Genomic DNA, 15,319 nt, shown 5'->3' with positions numbered 1-15,319 from the left:
CCCTTTCCCACTGGAGTGGCAGGAAATGGGCCGGCTTGGTGGTCTTTTGAGTGCTGCTGAAATCCAGACACAGCAGCCCTCAACCTGAAGAAAGGCAAGGCTGTTCCATTTCCTTGTTACTGCTGCCAGATTTTGGACCCTCATTCTCTGCAGCCAGAAGAAGAAACACTTCACCCACCGAGTGGCCAGCACGGAGGGAAGGAGAGCAGCTGTGTGCTGGCGCCTGTCCTCTGCAAGGGGACACACTGTCACCCTGCCCCAGCCCTTGTGAGCCAGTCCCTGGAGAGCTGCTCTGGCCATTGCCACAAGCTCCTGGAGCTTGGTCCAAGGTTTGTTGCAGTGCAATGGATGGCTAGACGATGGCTTAATAAACTGAAGACCTAAGAAGAATTAAAAAAAAATTAGGAAATAAAGAAGAAACAAGAAGCATAAGAAAGGTTTAGGCCAGAGAAGTGATCTTTCCAAAGCTGGGCAAGGAAAGCTTCTTGATTCTGCAGGATCTTAGACTTGTGGATGATAAATGCATTTCTGTTTGGTTCAATTCTGATTTTTGCTGTCAGCATGTGATGATTTTTAACCAAAAATATGCCAGAAACTGAGCTGCACTTTTGCTATCCTGCACAGGCTCCCCCCAAATCCTCTCTACAGCATCACTCTGAGCTCTCAGTAGTGCTGTTTTAGGCATAGAAACATTTGGTGTGTGCAGGTGCTGACAAAAACAGTGGGGAAGTCACAGGCTAGGCTCCAAAAACTTGAAAGCTCTGTTTTACAGTGATCACAGTGACCTTCCATGGGTGAGAGAGAGGAGGTTTGAACCTCTTCAAAGCATCCACTCCAACTGCAGTTTCCCAAAGAGGAAGATCTTCCCTGGGAGACTCGCACAGGGTGAAACACTCTCACTGCAGCTGAGGGCAGAGGTTGTGTTTAAACAGGAGGGTGAGGAGCAGGCTCACTCAGCCATCCCATGTGCATGAAAAGCAGCTCCAGAGCTCCTTGTCTGATTTTTCAGCAGCTCACAGGGCCATGGAGTTGCTGGATGTGTTTTTGTGACCCCCCTCACCCAGAGCATGAGCCCTCTGCTCATTTGGCAGAGAGAGCAAGTGACCAAGGCATCTGGTGGATCTTCAGGGTGAGCTTTGAGAGCAAAGCCCTTGGACACACACACACACACAGAGGTGGTGCCTGCCAGCAAAAACCTTGGATTTTTTTCAGTATGGGAAGATACATCTCAGGATTGGCTCATTCCCACAACCTCAGCACAAACTCAGAGCAACACAGGGGAGTACTCTGAAAAGCATGGGCTTTGCATTTTGGACACCTCTCAAAGCCCATGTGAAGGATTCCCTGGGGAATGTACTCCTGGCTCCATCCATACTGACTGCACAGTCACTCCTGGCCTTGCCACAGCTTGCTTTGTCCAAGTGTGGGTGGCTGTGGCTTTTGTGTCCCAAAGGGGACAGTCCTCCACTTCATGGCTGTGTTTTCTTCACTGAGCGGATTATTTGCTTCACTCCTGAGGTGGAAACCAGCGTGCATAGAAAACAGGCAAAATTGGTTTGGGGAATAAAATCAGGGAATGATGGGGTGGAAAACTGGCAAAAATAGGCAGAAAACTGGCCTGGCAGTATCAATGTAATTCTTAGGGCTAAGAACCAGCAGGTGACAAACAGGTGCAGCTTTTCTGGGATAAAAGGATCCGTGCCACTTCAAATAGCATAAAAAACTTGCCTGTGGCTGGGTCTCCATGGGCTGTGCCTTTCTCCCTTGAAGCCATCCATGTGGGAGTCTGACAGCACCAAGGGCAGTCCCAGGTGTCCCTGTGCCTCATGTCACTGTCCTTGGCGGGCCAGCTGTCCCCTTTGTGGCCTGGCATGTGGCACGGGGTGTTGTGGTTTGTGTTTGGTTTGTTCCGTTCCCCCCTCTCCTAGCTTGGCAAGTTGGTCTGGCTCAAACCCCCAGTTATGTCAATCACGGTTTTCCCCTCCTCATTTTCCCTCATTATCCCTTATTTGTCCTTGTATCCCCTCCCCAGGCCTTCTGCCAATCACCGGCACCCCGCCCCAAGTTCCAAAATCTTCCAGCTAGGGTGTCGAGTGATTGGCTGGTAGGCCTGGGCTCCTCCCCTGACCTATCCCCATTGATCCACACCACCCATCAGTCTTCAATGTATGCAAATTTTCGTTCTGTGATTGGTTTCTTGTGTACCCACCCCTTCCCTGTAAAACCTGGTCCCCGGAGGGGCCCGGGGCTCCTCCTCCGCTCGCCACCTTTGGGTGGCCACCCTGCACTTCCCCTACCCTGGATTAAACCAAGTTAATTCACCCAGCAGAGGAGGGCCGTCTCTTTTCTTCACTCCTGCGGCGTGGTTGCTTCAATATCGGTGACTGTTTCCTCTCACCCCACCCACGGTCGGCACATGCCACTGGCTTCGTGCCAGGGGAGTGCCGGTGTAATTGAAGGTGGCTGGTCTAAATCCCTTCAGCCGGGCCCCCCTTAAAAACAGCCACAGCTTCAGTTGCTGGCGCCCAACGTGGGGCCCCTCTGCATCGATTGCCTGCTCCTGGTCGGCCGGATTTGGGACCAGTAGAGCCTGGACTTACAATCTTCACAAGGACCCTACGGATTTTGGACTCCGTCCTTTGGACGCAGCAGCACCCCGAGGTGAGCAGGCCCTCTGAGGCAGCGCTCCCCGGGGACCGGACGGGACCTCGAGCACCCCGAGCCGTCCGGCCGCAGGACCCGCTTCGCCGCGCTTTCCTTTGATAGCCCACCGGACACGTGAGTGTTTCGCCGCTCTCCCTGTCGTCCTCCCCAGTCCCCAGGGTGTTCTGCCGCCCTCCCTTGATTTTACAGGCAGGGGCCGGTGGGTGGTCACCTTTTAGTTTTCGTTTTTCCTTTTGCGTGGCAGATTGGGCTCGAAGTTCTTAGTAGTGGACATTTGACTTCGTGGGAAGTCTCTACTAGCTATGGGTGCTAAGCTGTCCACTGCCCAAAAGAGACTTATTATCCAAGTTGAGGGAATCCTTGTTGGGGGGGGAATTGTTTATGAAAAACCTGTTGTTGAAAAATTAATAAAATGGGTCTCTTCTGAGTTCCCGGAGGTTTCGCCTGACCTGATCAAAAATCCGGCCTTTTGGCGGAGGGTTAAAACTCGACTCTCGGAGTTGTTCAGGCCAGGCGACGCTTCCCTCATACAATTGGCCAGGCTTGTTGCCCAAATTAGAAAAATATTAAAAGAAGAAGGGAGCTCAGAACAGGCCACAGTTCGAGTTAAACGTTGCCCCAGTTCGGTTTCGCACCCCAGTTCGGTTTCCTCACCCTCTGTCCCGAATACCCCTTCCCATACGCCCAAACTTAAAACCGGGATTCTGAAGGGGGCACCCCCCCAGACCAGCCAGGTGCAGGGAGTTCCATCATCCCCTGGCCCTCTCCAGAATACCCGGTCCCCCCGCCCCGAGAGTTCTGGCCAAACTCTCGGGGGCTCCTCGACTTGTCCTGCCTCCCCTGCTCCTGTCCCCAAACCCCAGAGTTATGTACCCCAGTTCGTTGAATCCCCAGTTTGCCCCGGGTCGCCTCTGGTTTCACAAGATGGCCGCGGCGTGGCCCAAAATGGAGGCGACCGCATGGTCGAGATGGCGGGAAAACCCCCATCCTCATCCCAGAATCCTTTTCTTCCAAGTTCCAACCCCTTCCTGCCTCTCGGCCACTCCCCTTTCCCCGCCCCTTCCCTCCCGACCTCCCCCCAGCTCCACCCTCTATCTGACCCCTCCCATCTCGTTTCCCCGCCTCCCTTTCCCATGATAGCTCCTCCCATCGTTCCTCCCACAATCCCGCCCCTTTCCCCGCCCACCGCTTGCCACTGTGCCCCGCCTCCTGCTCCCGCCTCCGGGGAGGGCCCCTCGTCATCGGGCCACCCAGTCTCCCGCCACGCCCCCTCCTCCCCTTCTTCCGGTTCCCACGCCCCTCCCTCCGGTTCCCACGGTTCGGGGTTGGGGGGGGGGGGGGGGTCGAGGGCCGGGAACCGGAGCCGGCCATGGTACCATCGGCGGCTCCGGTTGTTTACCAGCCAGAAGTGGGTGGGGGAGTGCGTCGCCAATGGGTCCCATTGAGTCATTCACAAATTAAGGAACTGGTCAAAGCCCAAAAGGAGTACGGCCGGGAGAGTGAATACTTCCGGGGAGTGTTGGAAGCAACACTCTCCGAAGCAGAGATCACCCCCTTCGATGTCCGGCGGCTTTTCACTTGCCTGCTGAATCCATCCGAGCGGGTAATGTGGGAAGCCGCCTGGAGGAGGGGGGTGACTGAAGCCCTCCCGAGCCTGTGGAGTCAACCCCAATCGGGAGTTGATTTCACAGGTCGCCCTTTGGCCATCGACCAGCTCCTGGGGACCGGGGACTGGGAAGATGGGCACTCCCAGGCGAGTACCCTTCCCCGGGAGGCTCTTAAAGCGTCGGCAGCTGCCGCAGAAAAAGCCTTTTTGTTGCTGCCGGGGGGCGCGCCCCCAACTGCCTTTTCTAGAATCTTTCAGGGTCCAGACGAGGCCTTCCTTGACTTCGTGGAGAAGTTGAGGAAGGCCATTGAACATCAGGTGTCGGACGAAGGAGCTAGAAGCACCATCTTGCGGGAGGTGGCGTCCTCAAATGCCAACCAGGCATGCAGGGATGCCATCCTCAGCCTGCCCCTCCACCCGGCACCGCAGATGGCTGATATGTTGGAAGTGTGCGCGCGCAAGGTCCCGCTATTGACCACCAGGGACAGCGAAAAGAGGAGGACCCAACCTCCCCGGGTCGCCACGGCAGAAGAGCCCTCCACCGAGCAGGGTGTTGCAGCAGCTGTTTCGTCGAAGTCCTCCGCACCCTGCCATTTGTGTGGGAGGACTGGACATTGGATGCCGGACTGCCCCCTACGGGCAGAATTTTACAAATTTAAAAGGGAGCAGGGACAGTTGGGGGCCAACCCCCCAAAAAACTAAAATCGGAGCGCAGTGCCCCCCTGCGCGCTGACAAAAATCAGGCGGGCCATTTATCATCATCGCGTAGGGGGAAGGGAGATCAGGGACCGCCGCCAACTAAATGTGACCAATACTTACCGGACTTGACTTCTGTTTTACCAATTCAAACAAGACCTGTGCTAACGACCGCTTCTGCTTTTGCACCCTATAGGTTGCGGCTCTCGGAGGCTCTCCACCTGAGGACCTCCGACTTTCAACTCGTTGCTGTCGACCCGGAGTGCCCAGGTAACTGGGGACGGATTCGCTGCAAGTATGTTGTGGTTGGTGACACTAAGCACACACCACCGACGGTGAACATTATCCCGGGCCTCTTACCATCGGACCCGGGGGTGTTCGCCGTCGGCCTGCACTGTGTCCAGCCCCCCATCTTTTTGCCTAAAGGGCAGATTGTAGCTCAGGCAATCCCAGTGCCTGAAATAACCTGGGATTTACATCAAACATCAGAAAACACCACGCCGACCATCGCATGGGCCCAGGTTTTGGGGCACGAAAGACCTCGCCTCGATTGTTATATCACAAAAGGGGGGGAAGGCAAACAACTAAAAGGCCTGTTGGACACTGGGGCGGATGTCACGGTCATTCCTTCTCGGGAGTGGCCGTCGCATTGGGAGTTGCAAACCGCGCCTGGACACGTCCGTGGTGTTGGGGGTTTACAATTGGCCAGACAATCTAAGAGCATCGTGCAAATCACGGGGCCGGATGGGCAATTGGCTTCTATACGCCCATTCGTTTTGGATTATACGGAGCCCCTGTGGGGGAGAGACCTCCTAGCCCAGTGGGGAGCCCGAATTGACCTTCCAGCGGCTCCCCAGGTTTTTCGGGCGGCGGTCACTGATGAGCGCCCTACCTGGAAGCTCAATTGGAAATCAGATAAGCCTGTCCAGGTAGTGCAGTGGCCGCTCAATAAACAGAAATTGGCGGCGCTCAGGGAGCTCGTTGAGGAGCAACTACTTAAGGGCAATATCGTGGAGACCACGTCACCGTGGAATTCTCCCGTGTTTGTCATCAAAAAGCCCAATAAGGACAAGTGGCGGCTCCTCCACGACCTCCGCCAAATCAACAACATTATAGAAGACATGGGGCCTCTCCAACCAGGGATGCCCTCCCCAACGATGCTCCCACAAAATTGGGAATTGCCTGTGATCGATATAAAGGATTGCTTTTTTCAAATTCCCCTCCACCCGGACGATGCCCCGCGTTTTGCGTTCACGGTTCCTTCCATCAACCGTGAGTCCCCAAGCAAGCGCTACCATTGGCGGGTTCTCCCGCAAGGCATGAAGTGCAGCCCAGTGATCTGCCAATGGTACGTTGCTTCCTTGCTGTCCCCAATACGTGCAGTGGTAAACGATGCCATCATTTACCATTACATGGATGACATCCTGGTGTGTGCCCCGACCGCTGACATACTTGGCCACGCCCTTGACCTGACAGTCGATGCGCTGGTTGCTGCAGGGTTCGAGCTCCAGCAGGAAAAAATTCAAAGGGTGCCGCCTTGGAAGTATCTGGGTCTGGAGATTACTAAGAGGACCATTGTTCCTCAGAAATTGGCTATCATAACAACTATTAAAACCTTGGCGGATGTCCACCAGCTGTGTGGATCTTTGAATTGGGTAAGACCTTGGCTGGGCATACCAACAGAAGACCTGGCCCCCCTTTTCAATTTATTGAAAGGGGGAGAGGAGCTAAGTTCTCCCAGGACCCTTACCCCAGAGGCAAGGGTTGCACTGGAGAAAATCCAGAGACTCATTTCGGCTAGGCAGGCCCACCGTTGTCATCCGGGCCTGCCATTTAAATTCATTATTTGCGGCAAACTACCACACCTCCACGGGGTGATTTTTCAGTGGGACAACACCGTTAAAGGCAGGGACCGAGGCTCGAGTGACCCCCTCTTAATCATAGAGTGGGTGTTCCTCAGCCACCATCGGTCCAAGAGAATGACACAGCCCGCTGAACTGGTGGCAGAGTTGATCCGGAAAGCTAGGCTGAGGATCAGAGAGCTGGCAGGCGTTGATCTTGCGTGCATACACATTCCTCTTAAATTAAATTCGGGCCACCTAAAACAAAAGGTAATTGACAGCCTCCTGCAAACGAATACATCTTTGCAGTTCGCTCTGGACAGCTACCCCGGCCAAATTAGTGTTGATCAGCCGGCCGATAAATTATTCAATGAGGAGTTCGTATTATCTATAAAATCGATCCAGAGCAGAACTCCTCTAAAGGCAATGACCATTTTTACTGACGCGTCTGGAAGATCCCACAAGTCAGTCATGACTTGGAGGAATCCCCAAACTCGGGAGTGGGAGTCCGATGTCACCGAGGTTGAAGGTTCACCTCAAATTGCCGAGTTGGACGCAGTTGTCAGAGCCTTTGAGAGGTTCCCTGGACCTTTCAATTTAGTTATGGATTCAGCCTATGTAGCGGGTGTAGTGTCCAGAGCTGAAAATGCTGTGCTGCAGGAGGTGTCAAACCCAAAATTGTACGACTTGCTCTCCAAATTGGTTCAATTGGTCTCCCATCGAGAGCAACCCTTTTATGTCATGCACGTGAGATCACACACCGATTTGCCGGGGTTCATAGCGGAGGGCAACCGGCGTGCCGATGCCCTTGCCGCCCCTGTTCAAGCGGCCCCGCTCCCTGATCTCTTCAGTCAAGCCAAAATCAGCCACCAGTTGTTCCATCAGAATGCGCCTGGCCTAGTTCGGCAGTTCCATCTGACACGCGAACAGGCCAAGGCCATTGTGGCTACTTGTCCTCACTGCCAGTCCCACCAGCTCCCTTCCGTCCCTCTCGGAGCTAACCCCCGTGGTTTGTCCAGCTGCGAGGTGTGGCAGATGGACGTAACCCATTATCCATCATTCGGCCGCTTTAAGTTTGTACATGTCTCGGTGGATACTTTCTCTAGTGCTGTCTTTGCCTCTGCCCACACAGGTGAGAGGGCTGCGGATTGCAGGAAGCATATGCTTCAGGCATTCGCGGTCCTGGGCATCCCTAAGGTAATCAAAACAGATAACGGCCCAGCTTACAAATCCAAGGAACTGCGGAGCTTCCTGCAGCAATGGGGAATAGAACACAAGACCGGCATCCCCTATTCCCCGACAGGCCAAGCCGTGGTGGTGAGGACCCACCAGAGCCTTAAAAGGGTTTTGGAGCAACAGCATTCGGCAGTGAAGGTGGAGTCCCCTCACATCCGTCTCGCACGGGCGTTGTATACTATCAACTTTCTAAATTGCTCCTTTGAAAATCTCAACCCGCCCATAGTGCGACACTTCGGGAAGCACGAGGAGCTGCGACCTAGGGTGCAGGGGGACAATGCAGGCCCGGGTGCGGCGCTTGTGGCCCGGCCCTGGCCCGGCCCAGCCCCGCCACGTGCGCACTCACCGCTTGCCCAGGCTGTGCTGGGCCAGCGTTACCTGCGGGGTAACCTTTTCCAGCTTTTTTGTTTTGTTTTGGTTTTTTGGTTTGGTTTTTTTTTTTTTTTTGTTTTTTTTTTTTTTTTTTTGTTTTTTGTTTTTTGTTGTTTGTCAGGTAATGTTTTTTAATACTCCAAGAAATATGTTGAAAAGGTCAGCATGATCCATCAGACACAAGCAGGGGGGCTGGGGTAGATGCAACATGTTCCTTGCACTGGAGGGTAGACAGAGGCAAGATCTGGTTTGGGGTCAATCACACCTGGATCAGGGAGGTGGCTGAAACCTGGGCTGGCCAAAGCCTTAGAATCACAAAATATCCTGGGCTGGAAAGGACCCCCAAGGATCACCAAGTCCAACTCCTGGCCCTGCAGAGGACACCTCCCCAAGAATCCCACGCTGTGCCTTGGCATGTGCTGGTGGGCAGGAGCACACAGCTGGCCGTGGCTTTGGGTGCATGGGTAAGATGAGATGGTGAGGAGCATCCCTGCTCCCTGAGCTCCTGGAGAGCTGCAGACACTGATCACTGGTAAGGACAGCACCAGGGCCATGGCCTGGGGCTGGTGATCTGGTGTCTCCTTCCTGCTGCTGCTTTCTGCTACAGATAACAGCCTGGTACCAAGGTCTTGTTGCTGAGGTGATAAACGGCTGGTGAGATTCCCTCCCTGCTCTTGTCTGCATGAGTTCTTATGCTCAGCACCAGGAAGGATTGGGCCAGAATGGAGGCATTTGGGGTCTCAGGGCTGAGGCTGAGACAGACAGCCAGGCAGAGCAGCTCCTCCTGGCTGATGCAAACATTAGCCCTGTGCTGGCCAGGCCAGTGATCCATAGCTATGGGTCCACAGTTATGGTGGTGGTGGGTATTCACTGCGAGAAGAGGAGGTGTAAAATGAAGCTTCTGAAGCTGCTTGGGATCCTGGAAGCTGCTCAGACCCCACTTGACCACAGTGGTTGTTTGGCCAGCTGAAGTGATGGAATTCATTGGGCTGTGCAGGGACAGTTTTCTGTGCAAACATGAAGGACTTTCAGGGGGGATGAAATACGGCCTCATCATAGAAACAGCTGGGCTGAACACTCTTTATTCCAGCTATGAATCTTTGCGCTTAAGAGTCCTGGGGTCCTGGGGGAGATTTGGGGGTCCCGGGGGGTCCCAGGCCCACCCTGAACCGGGCTCTGGGGGTTTCGGGGGGAGGGGGCACTGCAGGGGTTTCCCCCCCCCCCCCCGTTTTTGGGGGGTCTCCCATGGTGCCCCCTCCCCAAAAAGCTCCCAGGGCCCCCTGAAGTGGCTCCTGTTCCACCGGCCGGTGCCCCCTGATCCAGGACGGCCCCACTGAGTCTGGGGGGATTTGGGGGGATTTTGGGGTTTTGAGAGGGTTTTTGGGGATTTCGGGTTCGCTTTTTTGGGCTCTGGGGGATTTTGTTGGGAGTTTTGGGGGAAGTATTGGGGTTTTTGGGGAGAATTATTGGGTTTTGTGATGGTTATGTGATTTTGGGGGGTTTTGTTGATTTGGGGGATTTTGGATTTTTGGTGTTTTGTTGGGGTTGTGGGGGCTTTTGGGGGGAGAATTATTGAAAATTTAGTGAGGTTTTTAAAATTTTGGTGAGTTCCACTGGGATGTTTGGAGATTCCCTGGGGTTTTTGAGGGTTTTCTTGTAATTTTTGGGGACTTGTGGGGTTTTAGTGGAATTTTAGGGGGGCTTTGGGGCATTCCCTGGGTGTGGAGAAGGGCTGAGAGGCACCAAAATCTCCTTAAAAGCCCCGAAAGTCCCAATAAAACCCACAAAATCCTTTGAAATCTCTCAAAATCCCATTAAAACACTCTAGAATCCCAATAAAAGCCCACAAAATCCTTTGGAATGTCAAAAACCCCAAAAATCCTGATTAAACTCCACCAATCCCCCAAAGATGTCCCCAAAACCAGAAAGAGTCCCACAAAATCTCCCCCAAGATCCAAAGAAATCCTGGCAACACCCAAACCTCCCCAAATCCCACCAAAAACCCCAAATCCCCAATGAATCCCTCTGAATGCCACCACAATTCCAATAAAATGCCCAAAAATCTCCTAAAAATCTCAATAAAACCCCAGGAATTTCTGAGAATCCCAAAAAATCCCAACAAAATCCCAGTAAAATCCCCAAAATTCAAAAAGAGCCACAAAAAATTTCAATGAACTCCCAAACACCCCCAGAAAAACTCCCCCTCAAAATGCCAAGAAAATCCCCCAAAATCCAAACCCCCAAAATCCACAAAACCAGCCACTCCCAGTCAATCCCAGTGTGATTCCAGTCGCTCTCAATGAGATCCCAGTGTAACCCAGCATGGACTCAGCTGCTCTCACTGGGATCCCAGTGTGATCCCAGTTGCTCCCAGCATAATTCCAGATGTTCCCAGTTCCTCCCATGATGATCCCAGTTGCCCCAAGAATAGTCCCAGTCCCTCCCAGCAGGGTCCCAGTCGTGCCCAGTTGCCTCCAGGGTAGATTCAGTTTCCCCCAGCATCGTCCCAGTTGCTCCCAGCATGATCCCAGCTGTTCCCAGTGTGGTTCCAGTGCCCCCAGGATGGTTAGAGACACTCCCAGTATGTTTCAGTTACCTCAGAATGATCCCAGTCTTTCCCAGTTCCTCCCAGTTTCCTCTAGCATCATCCCAGTTTCCATCTGTTGCTCAAAGGGTGGCCCCAGTTGCTCCCAGGATGATCCCAGTTGCCCCAGTTGTAGTCTCAGTCCTCTCAGCATGGTTCCAGAACCTTCCAGCCAATCCCAGTTGCTCCCAGTGTGTCACATTTTCCTCCCAACATGGGCCCAGTAGCTCCCAGTAAGCCCCAGTCGGGTTCCATTCACGCCCAGTATAATCCCAGTATGAGTGTAGCCACTCCCAGTATGATCCCAGTCCCTTGCAGTCTAATCCCAGTTGCTCCCAGTCACTCCCAGTCTGATGCCAGTGCCCCCAGTGTGATCCCAGTTGCTCCCAGCATGGGCCCAGCTGTTCCCAGTGTGCTTCCATCACTCCCCTATGGTTACAGACACTCCCAGTATGGTCCCAGTTGAACCCAGTTGCCCCTGCTCTAGTCCCAGTCCCTCCCCATAGGATCCCAGTCCCTCCCAGCTTGGTCCCACTCACTCCTAGTTGCCCCCAGTGTGGTCCCAGTTCTCCCCAGCATGGTCCCACTTGTTCCCAGTGTGGTTCCAGTCCCCCCAGTATGGTTCCAGTCACTCCCAGTATATCCCAATTGCCCATAACATGGTGTCAATTGCCCCCCGCAGGCTCCTACTCGCTCCCAGTATGATCCCAGTATGATCCCAGTATCCAGCAGTGTGATCACAATCTGCCCTGGTATGGCAGTATGATCCCAGTATGATGTCAGTACAAAGCCAGTACAGCCCCAGTTGCTCCCAGTACGATCCCAGTGCAGCCCAGTCCCTGGCAGTGCTGCCACTGCTGGGATCCCCCAGGCCTGTGTGCGTTCCCCCCTGGCGGATGTGCCGAGAGGAGCCCCAAGGGCTGGCAGTGGCCAGGCAGGGTCCCCAGCAAGGCCCAGTTTGGATGTGCAGCCCCCAGTTTGCCCAGTTTGCCTCTCCTTTGGCCCGGGCCGGGTTCCCCCCGCCCGCAGCGGCTGGGAGCAGCCGAGAGCCCCGCGCTGCCCATGCCGACCTGGCCCGGCTCCATCGCCGCTGCTGCCGCGGGCTGCGAGGGCTGCGGGAACGGGGCACCGAGGGTGTGGCTGCTGCTGGGGGAGGAGGAGGAGGGAGGGAAGGGCAGGGATGGAGGGGGAGGAGGAGGCGGGGTAAGGGGGGAGGAGGAGAAGAAGGAATGGAAGGGGCGGGATGAAAGAGGAGCAGGAGGTGGGGATAAGACAGAGGAGGATGGGGGATGGAAGAGGAGGAGCGGGAGGAGAAAGAGCAGGGAAGGAGGCGGGGTTGGGGGGGGAGGAGAGGGAGGCGGAGATAGGACAGAGGAGGAGCGGGAGGAAGAGGAAGAGGAGGGACAAAGGCGGATCAAGGCTGAGTTGCGGGAGCCACGCGGTCTCGAGCCCTGCCTGAATTCGCAGCCCCCACCTGTGGGATCATCGCCCCCCCCCCATGGCGCAGGTGAGCGGGCAGGGGGAGCCCCGCCCGGATATCCCGGGGGGTCCCTGGGTTGGGTTTGTGGGGGGATGTTTGAAGAATGAAAAAGTCCAAGGCTGAGCGGAAAAGGCCCCTCGGGGGGACATCGGGGGGTGGCGGTGGCGGCTGCCGGCAGAGGCAGCCTGGAGGAGCAGAGCCCTGTGTCCCCCAGGAGGCCAAAGTGGGGAGGCCAGAGAGGGGGGAGCGCCGCCATTGGCGGGAGCCTCAAGAGCCTGGAGAGGGGCAGGGGGGACTCCTTGGAGCCGCTGCAGCGCAGAGCAGAGAATGAGGGGAGAAGGGAGCCCGGGAGCCCAAACAGCCCCGGCATCCCGAAATGGGGAGAGCCAAGAGGGGGGGAGCTTTTGGCATTGCTGGCACTGCCAGCAGCCTGGGCAGGGCGGGCACCCGGGAGAAGGGGGACCCCCAATGCAAGGGTGACCCCAGCGGCTGGGACAGGGGGGAACCCCTGAACACCAGAGGGGAGGGACCAGGGACGGGGAACCCCTGGGAGGCTTTTCCAGGGCTGAATCTTGGTGTTTAGGAGGTTTTTCTGGAGCCCAGGTGGCCGGTGACTTGTAGAGATGGACTTGGTCGGAGGGACCTTTAACTCAACGTGTGTTGGGGAAGATGAAACAGGAAGGCCTTATAAATATGATTGTCTGGCAAAAGATTTTGAGAATATATAAACTATAAGCAAGATTGAAATGAAAGCAAGCTTTTAGATACCTTAGATACTGAACAAGTGGAAAACAATGGTGTGGCCCAACTGAATGTTATCCTCTTCTGATGAAACAACTCCCACTGCTTGCAGACAGGTCCAAGGGTCACAGCAGACCCTACTAGCTCAGCAGAAGGGGTCCAAAGAGGTGTTTTTAGGGTTTAAAATGTAACACAGTATGGTGATGTAATGATTCTTACAGGCTGTATGTAATTGCTATAGGATTTGTATCTTGTACTGGACTGGTTAGTGAGAAATAGAATATTTAACACAGAAGAAGATTCATTGTATTGTAACGGGAACCTTACTCTCTTACACTCTTACCCTCTTACTCTCTCACCCTCTCATCCTCTCTGCTCCTCTCTTCTCTCAGGCCTGCTCCAAGCTGTGGCTGGCAGCTCCAAGCAGGGCCCTGCACCCAGGCCCTTTGCAATAAACCACAAGTTCCACGACCTGGCTGCAGAGATCTCTCGTCTCCGTCCTTCCCGACCGTGCTACACCCGACGCTCCTACAAACGTGCTCATCCCTTGTTTTCCCCAAACCAGGATTTCCCATTCCCAACCCCTGTGAGGCTGCGAGGAAGAGGAAGATGCCCCAGGACACTGAGGCAGGTGAGGAGGAACTCAGTGCCCCTTTCCCCTCTGTGCTGCTCCATCTCCCAGCCCAGCTCAGCCCCTGGCTGCAGCACAGCCCTGGGGGGATCTCATTGCCCTTGCCTGTGGCACGGAGGCAAATCCCATGCTGTCCTTGTCCTTCCTCGCCCAGAGCAGCAGCTGAGCATGGAGAGCAGGGAGGACAAATGCCCGCGGCAGAACCTGGTGGCAGAGGCCGTTTTGAGCGGCTCCACGGCGCAGGAAGCCAATGGGGAGGAAAACCCCCGGAGATGCCGCACGAGGAGGGGCTGCAAACGCAGATGGCGGGGATGTGAGGGGGAAAGAGCCAGCCTGGGCCGGGAAGGTGGCTGGAGATGGAGCCAGAGCTCGGAGCTGGTGCTCCATGAGCAGCTCCATGATGGGGAGAAGCCCCACACGTGCGTGGAGTGTGGGAAGAGCTTCAGGTGGAACTGCCACCTGATCAGGCACCAGAGGATCCACACTGGAGAACGGCCCTACGAGTGTGGGGAGTGTGGGAAGAGCTTCAGCTGGAGCTCCAGCCTGATCAAGCACCAGAGGACCCACACTGGGGAGAGACCCTATGAGTGCTCCGAGTGTGGGAAGAGCTTTCAGACCAGCTCGAGTCTCTTCCAGCACTATCGGATCCACACAGAGGAGAGGCCCTTCCAATGCCCCGACTGCAGGAAGGGATTCAGGCAGAACTCCACCCTCGTCACCCACCGGCGCATCCACACTGGGGAGAGGCCCTACGAGTGTGATAAATGCAGGAAGAGGTTTCAGACCAGCTCCAGTCTCCTCCGGCACTATTGGATTCACACAGAGGAGAGGCCCTTCCAATGCCCCGACTGTGGGAAGGGATTCAAGTACAACTCCGACCTTGTCAATCACCAGCGCATCCACACAGGGGAGAGGCCCTACGAGTGTGATAAATGCAGGAAGAGGTTTCAGACCAGCTCCAGTCTCCTCCGGCACTATCGGATTCACACAGAGGAGAGGCCCTTCCAATGCCCAGACTGCAGGAAGGGATTCCAGCGCAACTCCACCCTCGTCACCCACCGGCGCATCCACACAGGGGAGAGGCCCTACGAGTGTCCCCAGTGTGGGAAGAGCTTCTCACAGAGCTCTCACTTGACCCGACACCAACGGAGGCACCGGTAAGGGAAGCCCTGCGAGTGCCCCGAGTGCGGGAAGAGCTTCGTGCGCTGCTGCAGCTCCATCCCCCACTGGAGGAGGCACTTTGGGCACAGCCCTGGTCACTCACGTTCCCTGTGATCCATGTTGGGAACACGCCTGGCTGTTTGTCCTTTGGTTTGGCTTTAATTTTTGCTCTTCTCAATATCTTTGCACTCCAAAAACCAAGAGGGATTGATCTGTTACCTTAAAACCACTCAAATCCCACTGAAAACAACTAAGTTTTAAGCCATAAATGCTCAATCCCACTTCAAATTGCTTGTTCCCTCCTCAA

The 15,319-nt window shown here is 55.1% G+C and overlaps 1 pseudogene; it reads left to right on the top strand.

The window, feature by feature from the left end:
- LOC136570728 (uncharacterized) overlaps positions 1-15,012 on the top strand; it is a 2,607,743-nt pseudogene extending 2,592,731 nt beyond the window's left edge.
- Positions 15,013-15,319: the final 307 nt, after the last annotated feature.

The sequence above is a fragment of the Molothrus aeneus genome, unplaced genomic scaffold, assembly GCF_037042795.1.
Source record: "Molothrus aeneus isolate 106 unplaced genomic scaffold, BPBGC_Maene_1.0 scaffold_36, whole genome shotgun sequence".
In the NCBI taxonomy this organism is placed as follows: Eukaryota; Metazoa; Chordata; class Aves; order Passeriformes; family Icteridae; genus Molothrus; species Molothrus aeneus.
This window is presented reverse-complemented; position numbering and strand designations above follow the sequence as displayed.